The sequence below is a fragment of the Balaenoptera physalus genome (assembly GCF_965194825.1).
Source record: "Balaenoptera physalus genome assembly, chromosome: 7".
NCBI classification, from domain to species: domain Eukaryota; kingdom Metazoa; phylum Chordata; class Mammalia; order Artiodactyla; family Balaenopteridae; genus Balaenoptera; species Balaenoptera physalus.
Window position 1 is genome coordinate 102,462,868 of NC_138886.1, and position 17,047 is coordinate 102,479,914.

At 39.9% G+C, this 17,047-nt stretch overlaps 1 protein-coding gene across 9 annotated transcripts in view; it reads left to right on the forward strand.

The window, feature by feature from the left end:
* AUH (AU RNA binding methylglutaconyl-CoA hydratase) overlaps positions 1 to 17,047 on the forward strand; it is a 163,354-nt gene that overhangs the window by 134,307 nt on the left and 12,000 nt on the right. The window lies entirely within an intron of this gene.

Below are 17,047 nucleotides of genomic sequence, written 5' to 3' on the forward strand. Positions count from 1 at the left end.
GGCTTACTTTCTGACTCCTGCATTACTAGCCCTGACTTGGGGCCTCTGTTATCCTGCCTACATGGAGGATAATGATAGTCCGACTTCATAAGGAGGTTGGAAGGATTAAATGAGGTAATACCTGTAAGTCACTTAACACCAGAGTTTGCTGCTCTGAGCAGGTGTCAACTCCAAGTACAGGTATACCCCACTTTTTGAAAGTTCCATTTATGCCACTTCACTTTTATGAAAGACCTACATTAGTACCTGTTTTCGCTCACCAAAAGAAATCTGAAGAGTGTTTTCACTTTTATGAAAAAAGGTGAAAAATGAAAATAGCGCTCAGGGTTTGTTTTGCAGCAGCCGTGACCGAGGTGGCGCGTACCCCGAGCAGCGAGAGTGGCCCCGCCAAGCTCCTTCCTCAGGAACCTCCCTCCGCATCGCAGCATCAAGCTGCCATGGCTGTCAGCTCTGTCTGTGGGCATCTGTGCTTTATCTCGATTGATTTTGTGCATCGGTTAGCATAATGCGTCCTAAGGTAACTGCTTCTTTGCCTTATGAAGCCATTTTGGTTTATGAGAGGTCTCATGGGAACACTCTACTTCTGGATAGCCGGTAAACCTGAAATTGCTATCTCATAGATTTCTCACTTCGGCACTTTCCCTACTCAGTTATCCTGATCTCTGTGATCTTATTTTCACTTTTGCCTTCCTTTTTACTAAATCCTTGCTAATTGTTGAAGGTGATTAATGGTTAGATGAGCATGATAACTTCTGCCTTCTTTCTCCAGCTTTCCTCTTATCAGATAAAAACCAAAATGGCTCTCTCCCTATTCTGTAGGACAGCCTGATGAGAAGAAGAACCCTGTCCCTCAAAAAGTGCTGATTAGATTTTTAAAATTTTCTTGGGGTGCTTTTTCTTCAAATGGGAAAGGGGTTTGTGGTAGTATTGACACAAGGTTTTGTCCATTCGCCGTCATTGCCCACATGGCTTCTATGTTGAGATTTGTTCAGAGTCCCACCATGCTGCGGCCATACTTGAAATCTATAGTGTGCATTGCCTGGCCTCTGCTTTTCGGTGACTGTGCCACTTGCTCTCTCTCATTGGTCTTTCCGTCCCCACTTCTCATTCCCTCCCTCACTGGTTTTCAGCTATTTTTGTTGCTTTTTAAAGAGAGTTGAGGAATTAGCTCTGAGCTAGCCAAATATCTACCCTAGAAAAATCTGCAATGTATATCAATTTGTAATCAATGCATATTATGTCTCCAGTGTGTATAGAGTTCTTCATTTAAAATACTGACAGTATGGCTTAATTTTAATATTTGTATCTCAAACTTAGTTTTTCAGAACAACACCTTTGTCAATCCATTGTTGACATAAGCCACGTATTGTAGAGTGGTTGTGACAGAACTTTTATTGTTCTTGCTGGGATGGCAACAGTTAATACCTGTTTTGTCTGAAAGTTCCCTTCAAATGTTCTCCTGGAACAGGGAGGGGACAGAGGTTGCCTCTGGAGCCTCCCATGTGTGGGCGTGTAATCAGGACATGCCAGAAAGAGTAAAGGGCAGTGGCCAACCTGTCTCATCCTGGTCATTTGCCCACATACTCAACAGTGCACATAAGAAGTTAGTCGTGAGATGCAGGTAAGAAGGAAAGGAGTGTCAGCCTTTAGACAAATTAATTTCACATATATTTTACACCCAGTGGTGCCTTAGTGTAGTTTGAAATATGAAACTCTTAATATGTAAAAAACATGTTTATTAAAACTGCAGCTGAGGTTTTTGTTCATTTATGAAAAAGCTGAGTAACTACGAGCAAGATGGGTAACCAAGAAGTCTACAGGTGGCCAATGTTTGGGGGGTTCCCCAGTATTTTATTATGACAGATTTGTTATTTTAATTGATGTTCTATTGATCCTATATAGTGACCATTTAAAAAGTACATATCAGATAATTGTAAATTAGCCTACTGGACATGAAAAAGCAATAGACGTGAGTGAATACGTATCTGTTATTATAATATGTTGTGGGTGGTTTCTGTCCCTCATTTAGGGAGGGATTTTCGTTGTTTTGTAGCATATGTTTGTTTTATTTTGTTTCGGGTGTGGGGAGAAGGTTATTTATTTTTTTTACAGGTTTTCTGTTTTTCTTGCGACATGACTTAGAATTATGAAAAACTGACTAGATGTTGGATATATTTTGTAAAAATAATTTGTTTCCAGTAAGTTAGAGTTGCTTCATCTTGCTTGGATATGCTCTGAAGAATGGTTCATCCCACTTTCTTAATATGAAACAGTTGTTGACTAGTTCTCTAAATAATAAAATCTTACACTGTCATTTCACAAAATGTTTCATGGTTCTCCCAGTGAGGAATAATGCTAGTTAGTTCGTCATTATAGTTTTAGCCACTGTGAAATATCTTTTTTCTTTTTTTAATTTATTTTGCTCATTATGCTGTTTTTCTGTTCAGTTTAAAAAAAAAAAAAAGTGGGCTGTTCCCTACAGGAGACCTCAGAAAGGGCCAGGGTGGGGAGGCATGGCCACACTGGCCGAGGCACCTTCATCTCAGGGTTTGTGCCTTGTGGTCAGTTCCACATCTTTTATGCCTCTGGCCTTTTCCTATATAACACTAGCCCTAAAAAACATAGGATAAAGTAGAGACAGGCCAGTATCAGAGAGCAGAGAGTGAGGGGGAGGAAGATCTGCCACCAAAATGGAAGGATGGCAGAAGTGTGTGTGCCTTCCATCCTGTGGGCCTTGTGTTGTAATTGGTTTCTCTTCAGCAGCATTTTCCCACTGGGAATTGACCACTGTGTGGTGCTTTTGATTTGAAGCTTTCTGCCATTGTTCATTGCTTCTGATACCAGACCCAGTGGGTTCATTTTTCCTTTTGTTCCAGTTATCGAGTTATCTTGTTATGCTAACTAACTCCCACCAAGGCCTTGCATTACCAGAGGATAACTATTTGAGGAGCTGTGCATCTGGCCTCTTCTGGGGGGAGGTAGCTTGCCATTAGGAAAAGCAGGTGGGCTGCAGAATCAGACATACCGAGTTCACTCACACCCGCTGGTTACTTTACCTCTCTGATCCTCTGATTTCCTGATTTATCAAATAAGAATAGTAATAGTAGTGGCCTCATAGGATTCTTGCAAAAATTATAAGAAATAATTTGTTAAATTACATAGTACATAGTAAATTCTCAGTAAATAATGGTGCTGCTGTGCCAGAATCTTCAAATGTTTATCATGTGACCTGCTTTTGAGAAGAAAAATCAAAAGTATTCAGATCTTCATGTTCACTCCGTTGTTTAGTCATTTAGTCAAATATTTATACATATTGTTTCTTTTATCAATAAGTTTCTACTTTTCTTTACTTGTCCAGAAGTTTCCTGTTATCCAGAGAGAAAACATCTGGATATTGAAGATCTTAAGCCATTTATTAGATTCCCCCCCCCCCATTTAATGAAAATGTCAGGGTCCAATTTTTATGAAGTACAGAGTGTCCACTCTTTTTGCTGATCAGTTAAATCAGTGCATTTTAGAAAGTCTAGAAATACCTTTGATATGTGGGTGTCACTTTCTTTGCTGATCGTAGTTGGCAGAGACTGTGTTTTTAATGGAGTGAGGTTTACAGGAGGAACATCTTCCATTTTATACTCTCCTTACTCCTCCCCCCCCCATTATTTTTTCAAGATAATGGTTAACATGTTCTCTTCATCTCCTTGATTTTGAAATAATGAAAGATGACTTTAAAGTTTTGGGAAATAGTCTGAATGTGCTCTGGGAAAAAAACTGCTTTTTGGTAAAGGAAAGATGGGCGGAAGCAAAGATGACCTTTTTACAGTGTGTGTTGCTTAATCAATCTTAGACCTTGTGGTAGGCAGCCTCTAAATGTTCATGCTGTGTGTGATTCCTCTCCTCGTGAAGGCTGGGCACTTCGACTCCCTTCTGTCTAATAGAATATGGCAAAAGAGGTGGGAAATCACCTCTCAGGTAGGTTATTAGAAGTCTGTGGCTTCTATCTTGTGCATTCTCTCTCTTGAAGTACTCACTTTGGGCGGAGCCACCTGCCTTGTCAAAAGGTAGCCCTGTGGAGCGGCTCATGTAGAGGGAACCAAGGGAATCTGCCAACAGCCACGTGAATGAGCCTGGAAACAGAGGACTGCGGCCTCACGAGGAACCCAGAGCCAGTCCTAGCCCATAGAAAGAGTAAATGTTTGTAGTTTTAAGCCACTGAGTTTTGAGGTGACTTGCAATGCACATGAAATAACTAATACAGTCCATATTTAATCGTTAGAGATGATGAAACTGTTTCTTCTTAAATGCAGACTACCTGGTTTATGCTTTACCATGGTCACCATCCATTTGGGTTAGGGAACGTTACTGCGTAATTGGTTTGTTTTGTGTTTGAGAGATATCAAGCTGTTAAATTTGATTTCATTTATACTTGATTTAATTTATATTACATGATTCATCCACTGAGGTAAACGTGAAACATTGTATTTTTAGTAAATATCACTGTATTAAAGAAAGTTCATCAAGAATTTTCTTTAAGGCTGTCACATATATACATATACATATATGTATATGTATTTATATTCATTTGACACCACGATTATATACATATATTTATAAGTAATCTCAAGAGGGAGGAGATAACCAGCCTAGTCATAATCCTTGTGATATACTTGTAAATAACTATTATGGCTAAACCAAATATGATATATTTATCATATATAATATGTAAAGCATACTTATATAAATAACTAGGGATAAAATGGAAAATATGTTACATATAGAACAGTCATGCATAAGTGGCATATTATGGCACAAAATTTTTACTATAGGTAGGAAATTTCTGTTACTGTGGCAATAGTAAATTGTCTAATAAATGTATGCCACGAGATGGAAATCAAAATACGGAAGAGTTCATTGGATCACTTCTTTCTTTTAGTTTTATTTTCTCTGAGCAATTACTATATTTAACTTTAATCAAGCCTAGGATAGGTTTATGTTGAAGGCTGTTAGCAATATCTCTGTTACAATCTCATTTGTGATACCCACTTTTCTTGCATACGGCTCAGCAGTATTGTAAGAACAGATGAATCATTTGGTTTCTGGCTCTTTTTGGCATGACAGGTTACCTAGACTCTAGAACACACGTCTTTCACTAGCCATGTGCTGCCTCTTCTCTTCCTGCGGGAAAGGTGAGCTGTGGGGAAGTCTGCAGACCTTGCACCTCAGCTGCTTCACTAAGACTCTGTACATGTTGCAATGAACCGTAGATTGTATCAAAGTTTCTTTGGTTTTGCAACAGAAACAAATATTGCAACCAAAAATGAGCTCAGGAGAAGCTGAAGGGCAGGAAACTCTATGCTTGGGCTATCCAGTACTGTGGCTGCTGACCACACGTGCTATTTAAATTTCAATTGATTAAAATGAACTAAAATTAAAACTTAAAATTGAAGCTAGTCACGTTTCAGGTGCTCAGTAGCCACATGTGGCTAGTGACTCCCATGTTGGACAGCCCAGAATCATCACAGAAAGTTATATCTGGCAGCACAACTTTAGATAAGCTTGCCTGGAAGCCTTTGCTTGAGCTGATGAACCCAACCATTTCCTCCATTCTTCCATTGCTCCATTCGTGATCCAAGTTGCAAGAGATAGTTTGATTGGCCTGACTTAAGTCGTTTGCCTACCCCTTGTCTATGCCGGGCTGGGAGAGAGGTTCCTGTAAAGGAAGCCTCCAGCAACCCCCTTGGAGCCACCAGGGGACCTGAGTTCAGAACCCCCGCAGCTGCAGAGAGCGGCAGAGGAGCATGCAGCGCTGTTGGTGGACATTGGGTGGCCCAAAATGGACAAGTCATTTTAAAAAGTAAGGCACTTTGTTTCATGCAGTATATAACAATATATTCTTTGGAAGTTAAAAAGTATATAATAATGCTTCAGATACTTGATGTAAAAAGTATATGTAAACATTTAAAAATAAAGTTTTGTTCTTAATCTGTTTCTCTAACAGTAAATGGGATAATAGTCAAGAAAACTTTCTAGAATAAATATTAATGAAAGCTATATCGCAAAGGCTTTAATTTGTTGCTAGTCAGCTTAATTTGCTCTGGAAAAAAAAAAAATGTTTGATGTACAATTTTTCTTTCTGTGCCCCAGTTCTTAAGAAGTTTTTAAGATTTTGCTAAGTGCTCCTTTAGCATAAGCCAAGCAGAGCTCAAACCGATGTATTTTAGGTAGGTTCTGCTGGGGTTTAGCCAGTCAGGTTTTCCTTCTCATTTATTCCTGTCTTGTTCGTTTTCTCTGTGTGTGTGTGTGTGTGTGTGTGTGTGTTCTCTCATTGGTGTGTGTGTGTGTGTGTGTGTGTTCTCTCATTGGTGTGTGTGTGTGTGTGTGTGTGTGTGTGTTCTCTCATTGTTTTGCAACATGGTAAAAAGTAAAAAGCCTCAGGAAACAAAGTATTACAACACTTTAAACATTGGTCACAAATTGAAGAATAGATATTTTTATGCTTTTTTATGATTGTGACATGATCTATTATGAGACCAGTAATCATGCCATGTTTGTTCACATAGCACACTTCTCTTTCTTAGTAAAAGTGAGAGGAAGTCAGTTTTGTAAGCATCCTGCCCAGATCTGTCAAGAAAGCTCTTGCCTAAAGCCCTCTGACAGAGTTCCACAGTAATCAGTTGAAACAGGCATTTTAATCCAAAGTTAACATTTTACTGTAATGTTTCCTCCACAATTCAAGGAAAATATAACCTTAAGTGGAACTTCCTATTTATGAGAGGGGATTTAGAAATAATCAAAAGCGATATTTACTTAAGAAGTAAGAGTCAGAGATCACTGCTGATTGTATCAACAAGATGCCCTGAATGCAGTATCTATGTAACTTTCCAACTTGAAGTATTTGTTGTAAGCATCCCCCTTTATTAGCATGGCTTCCTTCTCCATGAATTCATAAGAGGAGGGAAATACAAAGGCTAAAAGGAAACCCAGAGACAAAAACAAAAAAACTTGGAATTTTCTACCTTGTACATATTACTAAAACATAATTTATAATCCAAAACTATAAATTACGTTCAGTTATTTACATATTACATTATAATTGATTGTGAAATGTCAAAGCTTGCTTTAAATTATTTAAATACATGTAAATATACAAAAGGAAAGTAGCATCTGTACTTGGCTTAATCAGTTTAGGACTTTGGTCTGGGAGGAGAAGGGTGGCAGTCCCAGATTGTTGCCAGCAGGGAATACAGAGGAGTGGGAGGAGACCAGATAGTTTTCCTTTCTTGTCTTCTCTGACAAAAACAGCCTTTCTGTGTTTAAGCCACTGCTGATATAGAGGTTGCTACTTTAAGTTTATTTTAATAAAAGTGCTATAATCCCAGGAGAGGATTACCTTGCCTGGGGGGGGTGGGGGGAGCGATGGTTCTTGATGCCTTCTCAAAATGATAGATTAAAATGATGGAAATTTTTTTAAAAGGAATATGATATTTCAAATATATTTTCATTCTGTCTAAATAATACATAGAGATGAAAACATTTTGTTACACGATTAAAACAGTTTTACCACTTGAGGTAGCACCCACTTTCATTTTTCCATTATAATAGAGCCCCAGTTTTATTCCCTATGCGATGGCAAACACTCTGCAAGAAGTGCAGCCTTGAGAAAACTGGCCCCCAGGTTTTGTGGTTGACTTCTAATGGTATCAAGGAAGTGGTTAAATCAAAGTAATAAAATTAAAGCTCTTTTTAAAGAGGCTGGCTTTAATAAAGTGGACAGTGAAAAGTTTAAAGATCTGTTAGCATTACATAGCGAATTCCCGACTACCAGAGAACTCACTCCCGTGTTCATTTGTTAATGCTCTTCCTTGATGCTCATTTGTTTGAAGAAGCAGAATCTTGAAACTCAATGCAAAATCATTAAAAGAATATACAGAACATGCATATGAAATCATGGCTATTTTAGGTAAGCTTGGTCACGATATGAGTAGAAGTGTTAAATTTTTAAATGCAGCTCCACTGAAAGGAATCAGGGCTCTGGGAGAGTTGACTGATTCAAGGTCTGGGGAGGAGATGCTCAAGTTGAGCTTAGAACATTCTTGTGATACCAGGTAACAAGTTATCAAAGACTATTAAGGTCATGTCAGTAGGACCCTAGAGCCAATCTAAGCAAGTTCCCACTGACCAAAGATGGGGTAGTTTGAGCATCAATAAAGATAAAAACTGCAGTGGAGTCTAATACTTCAACTATGTTAAAAGTTGTCAGTTTTGTGGTAGTTTCAAAGATTAAAAATTTCTTGGTCACCTTTGGAGGATGCTAGGGAACTGCCTTTTGATTTTGAAAATTAATAAATAAAGGGAAAGAATCAACTACTTAAAGACTGTAGTTACAAACTCATTTTTGTATTATCGATAGATCACATGCAAAAGATATGACAGACACCATTTTGAGTGTTTTCATCCCCTGTTAGTTTGTCTGTGGCTTCAGACAGTGGTTCAGAGCTACCTGCTTCCCAAATTTGAGTACCAAAAAGAGAATTAGATTTGTACGTGAACAAACCCCAGGCATTTGAAGGTCTGCTTGCTCCGTCATCAGCACGCTGTTGTTGACGTCCATGCTCATCAGATGGCAGCAGTGACTCTCACTATTCCTCCTGTCACGACCCAACTTATCTCTTAACTCACCTCCTACCATCTATCTTAACCCAGTACTCTCATGGTTGTACCCTAGATTTCAGCGCCATCAGTAATAGCTCCATTCTGAATCTAGATTCCTGCATGTCACTCTGCAACATCCTAACTTTCCAGTTCTTTTTGGACCTCATCGAATCATCACGTCCATGGACATTTTCACTCTCAGCCAAGTCCTTCCTCTCCTCATCGAATTTAGATTTCATGGTCTTTTGTGGCACGACTTACTTACAAATGACCTTAACTACCTTTGCACCCACCTCATAGGGGAATTATAAGGATTAAATGAGCTAATTAAATACCTATGAAGTGCTTAAGACAGTTGACCAGGTGTTATTACATAGTGTCTGCACAATACATGTCAGCTATTGCTATTGCGCAGCTCCTCGTCTTTTCTTGTATTTGTCTCGTGAAGCTCCAGCTTACATGCCTGCTCTGTGCCTGCCCCCAAATGGCTAGGAGTTTCTAGAAAAAACCATGCTAATCATCTCATGGCCACAAATCTCCAGTGTGTAATTAGTTTTGCCCAGCAGTCTTGCCATTACTTCCCTAGTGTGTTTGCTTTCTACTCTCCAAAATGTGTGTTCAGATCTCTTTCCTTAATCCATCTACACTTGCAGACATTTTTGGTACAGATAACAGGAAACTGTATTTCAGGAGGCCTAAACAATAAGAAAATACAGTGTAATATCACAAGAAGTCACAGCATAGGGCAGTCTCAGGATTGGTAAGTTCAGCAGCTTAGTGACGTCTTTCTGCTGTGCCATCTTTAGTTTGACTATTCTGCCCTTGCTGGCTTCCATTATGGTCACAATGTGGCTGTCATTGCTCCAAGTGTCACATGTAGACATGGAAGCCTCCTGGGAGAAGGCCTGTTTATTCCTGGGAGTCTTTATTTCAGTGAGGAAAGTCTTTCCTAGAAGACACCTACAGACTTGACTTCACTGGAAGAAGGCTGGGGGAGTAGTGGTGGGGTAGGTGTCCAGCTGAGCACACCTTCCTCCTGCGTTTCTGCTGCCTCACTCACGTCAGTGGGCACTTCTCAGCGTCTTGCTGACTCCTCCTCTGCGCAATTCTATCTAAATAGTCTCCCTAGGTGATCACATCCAGGCCCCTGGCTTTGAACGCCATCTGTATGATAGTGATTATTAATGAACATTAGACTGCATGTCCAGTCACATGCTCGACTGCTCCATTTATGTATCTAAAAGACACCCCACCCTTAACATGGCCAGAGTGCACCCCTGCTGCCTCCTTTTTCCAGTGTCAGTAAACAGCACTGCTTACTAATTACACTCTAACCAGAAATGTAGGCATTAGATTGATTTCCTTTTCTCCCTACATCCATTTTACTGGCAGTTTTGGACACTCACCCCACATCCCTCCTGCTCTCCCTGCCTATGCTGCCCTAGTTCAGTCCAAGCTGCTATCATACCTCACTCGGAGGACAGCGGTAGTCTCCAACTGGGCACCCCACTTTGATCTTGCCCCTACAATCTGTTCTCTGCCAGCCTGACAAAGGATCTTTTAAAACACAAATCGAATTATGTCACTTTCCACTCAAAACCCTCCAGTGTCTTTACATAACACATAGAGTAAGATGTAAAACTACACTGTGTCTGTGTGATCTGAACCCTGCTTGTCCAACTTCACTTCTGCCACTTCCCTCACAGCCTTCTCCCCATAGCTACAGTGGCCTCCTTCTCTTCCTCAGTGCTACGCTTGGCTTCCCCTTAGGGCCCTTGCATGGCTGATCTCATCACTGGGCATTCTGTCTGATCTTCATGTCGCTGGCCTGTTAGCATTTAGACGTGGGCCTCCCCAACCACCCAATCTAAATGAGTCGTCTTATGATTATCTCAGAACCTTTTTCCCTGCCTTAAATTCTCTTCGTAACACTCACCACAACCTCAGTTCTCTCTTGTCCATGTGCTTGTTTATTGCTCTTGTTCTTCCCTTTCTTTATCTGAGATGTACGCTTTGTAAGGTCTAGGACGGCCTATCTGGTTCACTACTGTTTGTTCAGCACCTGAGACAGCGTCTGGCACATACTAGGTCACTTGACCAATAAATTAAGAGGTTGAACAAATGGATTTTATCTGGGAAAAGTAGAACAAATAAACTCCCATCCAGCTTCATCTAACTATTTTTGAAAGAGAGAGAAAAACAAAACTCCTAGTATGTCACTGTATCATTCATGATATTGGAAAGCACACAGTACAAATTGACTTTGGCTACCCTACATGAAGAGGAAATTTATAGCAAGGTTCCAAGAATCAATAGCTGGCTAGAGAATAAGGCTTAGAGCCCAAACTAGACCTTAGGAGCCCTGGAAACACACAGTCTGCACCATTGCAAGAACACAATACAAGAATCATCAGGTTGGCACATCACTGCCCCTGCATTGCCTGTAAGCTTAGAAAATCTCCATGTTACAAGATCACCCATTCAGGACTCCTAGTCCTGAGAAGTAACATCCAGTGGATCAAACGTGACTCGGATGCCTGCCCTGCTATTCCAGGGCAGAGAGAAGGAGGATCTTGGTCTCCACTGGAGGGATTCTTTACTGTCCCAGGCTGAATACAGCGGGGTGTATGTTGGGGAGTGTTCTCCAAAAGCAAGACCAGGATTTTAATGGGGTCAGTGGGTGTTGGGCAGCTGAAACATGACAGACATCGAAAGCATGTGAGTAGTTGTTCTGCAATTTCTCTTTGAGCCTGTTGGAGCCCTGCCACAAGTAGTAGAACATCTACCTACCTCCTCCATCTTCTTGGCTCATAATGACCATAGCTTGTCCTCAAACCCAAATCTTCACTAGTGATTGATGTTCCTACACCACTGTTTTCAGAAGACGCTCTCAGATGCCCCGTGGCTTTCTGTCGTCCTCACAGTAGTCCGTAGGTCCTTCCAGGCCCAGGGGACCTATGGGATCTGGACCTGCTCCAGCCATTCTGGTCTCCCTGTGCTGCTCTGTGAGTCAGACATGGTCCCCACAAGACCTGTGCAGTATCCACAAGACCTGTGCAGTATCCACTCCTTGGTTCCTTTTGCTCTTGGCTCTAGTGTTACCTCCTCCGAGCCCCTCCTTGGCCATCCTGTCTAAGCTGTGTACACCCCACACCCTGATACACTCTACTCTTACTCTCCAACTAACAGTATGTATTTATTTGCTTATTGTGGGCTTCCCCACAGGAATGTCAGCTCCTGGGAGCAGGGGTTTGTTTAGTTCACAGCTGTATCCGTCTGCCCAGAACAGGAAGCTGCAGTAACTACTTGAATGAGTGAATAAATGTGTCATTTTGGAAATGAGTTCCAAAAGAGGAATTCCAAAATGGTCCTGAATAACAAGTATACAGCATTTGGGGTGACTGTTCTGAAATGGCGCATATTCACTTGGTTATGTAAATTCTGTTGCCTAATTAAAAATGAATCATCTCCTACCTCATGTTTTATAGCAGTGGGTCAACAGAGCCCACCGAATCAGAATCTCCTTGATGACAGAGCCAAAGCAAAAAGCCTTAGAAAACAACTGGCATTTTCTGAGCATTCCCACATTAGAAAGGGCAGGGTCAGTGTCCAAGATGCTTCCTTTTCATAACAGTAATGTGGCTTTGGCACGCTGTTTCTGCTTATTACTCTGATGGATCTTCATGAGGATTCCTGGGACACCACAGAATGCCTTTTTCTGGTAGATGATGAAGTGACTCAACAGTAGTTGTTTTTTTGTGGAAGCAAAACATGCTCTGAATTTACTGCCCCTGGAAAGGGTTAAATTACTTGTATTTTAGCAGGAGCCTTGTGAGTTATTGTGGAAACTGACAGAAATACAGCTGATTCAGCTTCCGTTCATACTTCTCCTCGTATTTGGTAGTACCGTGGGGTACCTGCAGGAGTGTCACGGGAATGTATGACCTCCGGATACCATGGTCCCTTCGTGTTAACATTGCAACAACTCAGGAGAGCTGAGGCTTCCCAGGTCCTGGAGAACTTCCTGGGAACACAGGCAGGAAGTGGCCTGGGAGACTTTTACCCAGTGGTTGGCTCTTTGTCTCCTTGTACTGTGCTCTTCAAAAATAGTGTAGCACTTTTATTCCTATTACAGTGTCATATTACTGTTGCAGAACATTTTTGAAATACAACCAGGCAAAATGAATAAAAACTGATCATTATCTATCAGCTGATCCCACAGAGACAACTTTCTGGATACATTTGATATATGTATATGCCTACTTATATTATGTACCTACTTACATATACCTTACCTTTTATCAAGCAGCTTACAAGCTTATTTCATAAGTTGCTCTTTACTGTCTTACCACATAGTAGATAAGAATCAGGCAGAGGTAGGTTTGGATCCTATTTCTACAACCTAACTTTGTGACTTTGGGCAAGTTACCAAAACTCTGTGAGTCTCAGAGCAGGGCCCAACTAGGAGTCAGGGCTCCGTGCTGGAAGCTCTTGGGATGGACAGTAGTGTAAGTTTGAATAGAGTCTCAGACCTGTGTGATTTTGAATACATTAGGGCGGCTGTCAGAGTGGAATGATTTTAATTCCACTAGGGACAACCCTATTTTTAGTTCTACTGTTTAATTTCTCCAGTCATCAAGACTGTATCTAGAGATGGCACTTTAGTGATCCTGAACTCAAATCCCTATTGGAACTAAGCAGGTTGTGTGATCTACAGAAGCAAGCCTGGTGTAAGAAAATCAACCGACAGAAATACAACACACTGTCTTCACTTTTACCTAACTCTAAGCTAATATTGGAATTTAGTATTCAGAATTAATAAAAGAAGAATTGAAATAAATTCTCTCTAGTACTTCTTTTTGTATTTGGAACTTAAAATATCTGATGCCTTTTCTTCCACACCAGGTCTCAGTGGCACATCTTGTCTCTCGGGTTGCAGGATGCAATGCTATAGTGAACCTTGCTTCCCTAATGAGCTAATTGCTTTATTTCATAATAGAAAATAGCTGTTCATAAACAGAAGTACTTCCAAACTGGACTAGAATGTTGGCATAAAATTATTTTCTGTTTGGAGTAACTATTCCTGAGATGGTTGTAGAAGTCTGAGATTCCACATCGATCATATTTAGTTTTTTGTGTCGTATTGCACTGCAGTTCAGTAACTTCCATTTGTACGGCTCGTTGCTCACACTATCAGTATTAATTGACAAAGGCAAACTGAACAGGTCATATCATTTTTATAAAGGTTGAAATTATATACCTGGAGCTATTGAAGGGTCAGTTACCTTTAATTCCATAAAGTAAAAATATAGTTCAAACTATCAGTCTTTGATTTCTGCAAACTGAATGCAGCATATGAAAGTGAGCCAGATAATTTCTTACCAAACAGTTTTCCTAAAAATGAAGTTTTGGTAAGAATGAGCAAATTAAGTCACATATTTGTGTAACTATTTAAGAATGCCCCTTTTGACAAGTAGTGTTAGGGAAACTGGATTTCTGCCCACAAGAGAGTGAAGTTGGACCCTTACCTTATACTATATACAAAAATTACCTCGAAATGGATCAGATATCTTAATGTAAGAGTTGAAAGTACAAAACTTAGAAGAAAACAGTGGAAAAACTTATGACGTTAGATTTGGCAATTATTTCTTGGCCATGACACCAAAAGCAAAGGCAGCAAAAGAAAAACTAGATAAACTGGATTTCATCAAAATTAAAAACTTGCATGCCTCAAAGGATACTGTCAACAGTGAAAAAGTAACCCATGAATTGTGAGAAAATATTTGCAAGTCATGTATCTGATAAGGAATTGGTATCCAGAATATATAAAGAACTCCTTCAACTCAACCACAGCAGAACAACCCAATTAAAAAGAAGATATACAAATGGCCAATAAGCACATGAAAAGATGCTCAGCATCACTAGTTGTTAGGGAAATGCAAATCAGAAACCACAATGAGATTCCACTTCACACCCATCAGGATGGCTACCATCAAAAAACAAAAAGTAACAAGTGTTGGTAAGAATGTGGAGAAGTTAGAACACTTGTGCCCTATTGGTGGGAGTATAAAATGGTGAAACTGCTATGGAAAACAGTGTGGCTCTTTCTCAAAAAAATTAAACATGCATTTACTGTATGTTCCAGCAATTCCACTTCTGGGTATCTACTCAAAAGGATTGAAAGCAGGGTCTTGAAGAGATATTTGTGTACACGTATTCATAGCAGTATTATTCCTCATAGCCAAAGATGGAAGCAGCCCAAGTGTTCCTCAATAGATTAATGAATAAACAAAACATATTCATATAACGGAGTATTATTCAGCCTTACAAAGGAAAGAAGTTCTGACACATACCTTCTGTCCATCATACAGAAGGACAAATACTATGATTGCACTTACATGAGGTTCCTAGAGTAGATAGCTTGTGATGTCAACCAAAAAAACCAAATCTTGGATGCAGTGTTAGTTGATGCGCCAAGCTGAGGATTTTTCCTTGGATCCTATGATGCAGTGTTTTCAGCAGAACAGAAAGGTCTCTTCAGCACCAGGCCTCTCACACTCACATCGTGCCCTGCAGCAGACAGTTAGGTTTGCATCCGTTTCATCCATCAAAGCTTAGAGTTCAGTGCCATTCAGCTCTGTTTCATGGTGTTAGTTTCATGACTGTTCCTTTGTTAAATATTTATAAAATCTTTATTCCTGGAGAGAATCATGCCATAAACAAAATAATATGATGAATGGGCTTAAGTGGACTTGCAAAATATTGAGTTTCCCTTGAATAAAAAGTCCAGCACTAACAATGACTGTTGAGGGTCACATTTGTTAATTTTGACCAATCTACATTAAACTTTTCACAGAACACAACAGAGAATCATTTCCTAACGTGTGCTTATCATGAATACTATATCCGTAAGTACTTTAGTCTCATGAAAATCCTCATCAGCTCCATGAGTAAATATAGCTATCTGGGTTGTATTATTTATATCTCTGTTCTAATCAGCTGCCATTGGAAACACTGTAAATAACTTTTCTTTTCCATATAGCTTGTTCCGTAAGTTTTCAGACCTATCTTTACTACACTGAGCAATATCATTGTTTACAGTTAGATTTAAATTTGTTGGTGCTTCATTTTTTCACACGCGTTTGTTGCCACGTTGTGTAAAATACCTTTAAACTTACCATCTAGAACTGCTTGGGCTGTGTGAGCAATAAGTAACTGCAATTTACAGAAGCAGTACTCATTTAATGTTCAAAAACAATCCCTACTGAAAATGTCAGTCCTTTTGAGGTTTATTTTTGTTTCTTTTTTTTTTTTAATCACCTATGTTTTCAAAACATGGTCATCATTCTCAACATGGTTGCTTAATAATAGCATCCTAAGCTATGTTCTTCCAATGCTGGCGTGCTTTGTTTGTTAAACATGTAGGAATATACTTAATTACTGAAGGGAAATATGCTTTCTTGAAACTTGTCTCCCCACCACTTTTGGTTGAGATGTGAATAAGAGTATATTTTGCCTGCCTTTTAATGTTGCTTAAAGAAAATCAAAACTTCTCAGTCTGTAGTACTGGAGTAGCAGGAAGTGGTGGAGGCTGTGGCAGACTCGAGTGCATTGCATCTAAAAGGTGCAGCTACAGTTAACTTCCAGGTACAAGTTAGCTTTTATATGAAATCACCCACCCAGTTTATAAATGTTGGTAACTAGTGCAGAAAAAAAAGTTTAAACTTTATGGGCCAGAGAAACACAGTGAGCTTGTTCAGATGTTTGGCCATCAGTTTGCTTTTTGTCCTCTGAACCTTCGCAGTCAGCCTTTCCTTGGCCTCCTGGGCAGTCCAGCCGCCACTTTAAGGATAAGACTTACAAGATAAGATTTAGGATTTGCAGCTGTTTTCATATTCTTATTGGTAGAAATTGAAGCTCCCAGTGAGAATATTACCTGCTTTTGTCCAGCTTTCTGTTTATTGAGATCCCAGTCTCTTCTCTCAAAGATATTGGGGTGAGCAGATAGATGGATCTAATGGATTAATGCATCAGGGGATGATTAGTACTTGCACTGAAAAATAAAACCCCGGGACGAAGCCTATTTTCATGAGTAATTATCTGTTTTTATTTTCGTTAAATTAAAATTAGTTTACGGTTCATTTACTGTAAATGAGTCTTCAAAAGCACATGAGTTGAATTGCTCAGAATTTGATGTTTTATCTAAACTGAAAAGGAAATGCCAAGCTTGATGGACCTGTCATTCCTCTGGTGAACCGGCTGAGGGAGAGAAAACTCCTTCCCCAACCAGCCCCTGAGCCCCGCAACTGCGGTGCACCCTGTGGTTCCTGACGTGGTAATGATTGTGGATTGGATTCAGGAACACACCAGCCATGGTGCAAGTAATGGTCAGTGTCAG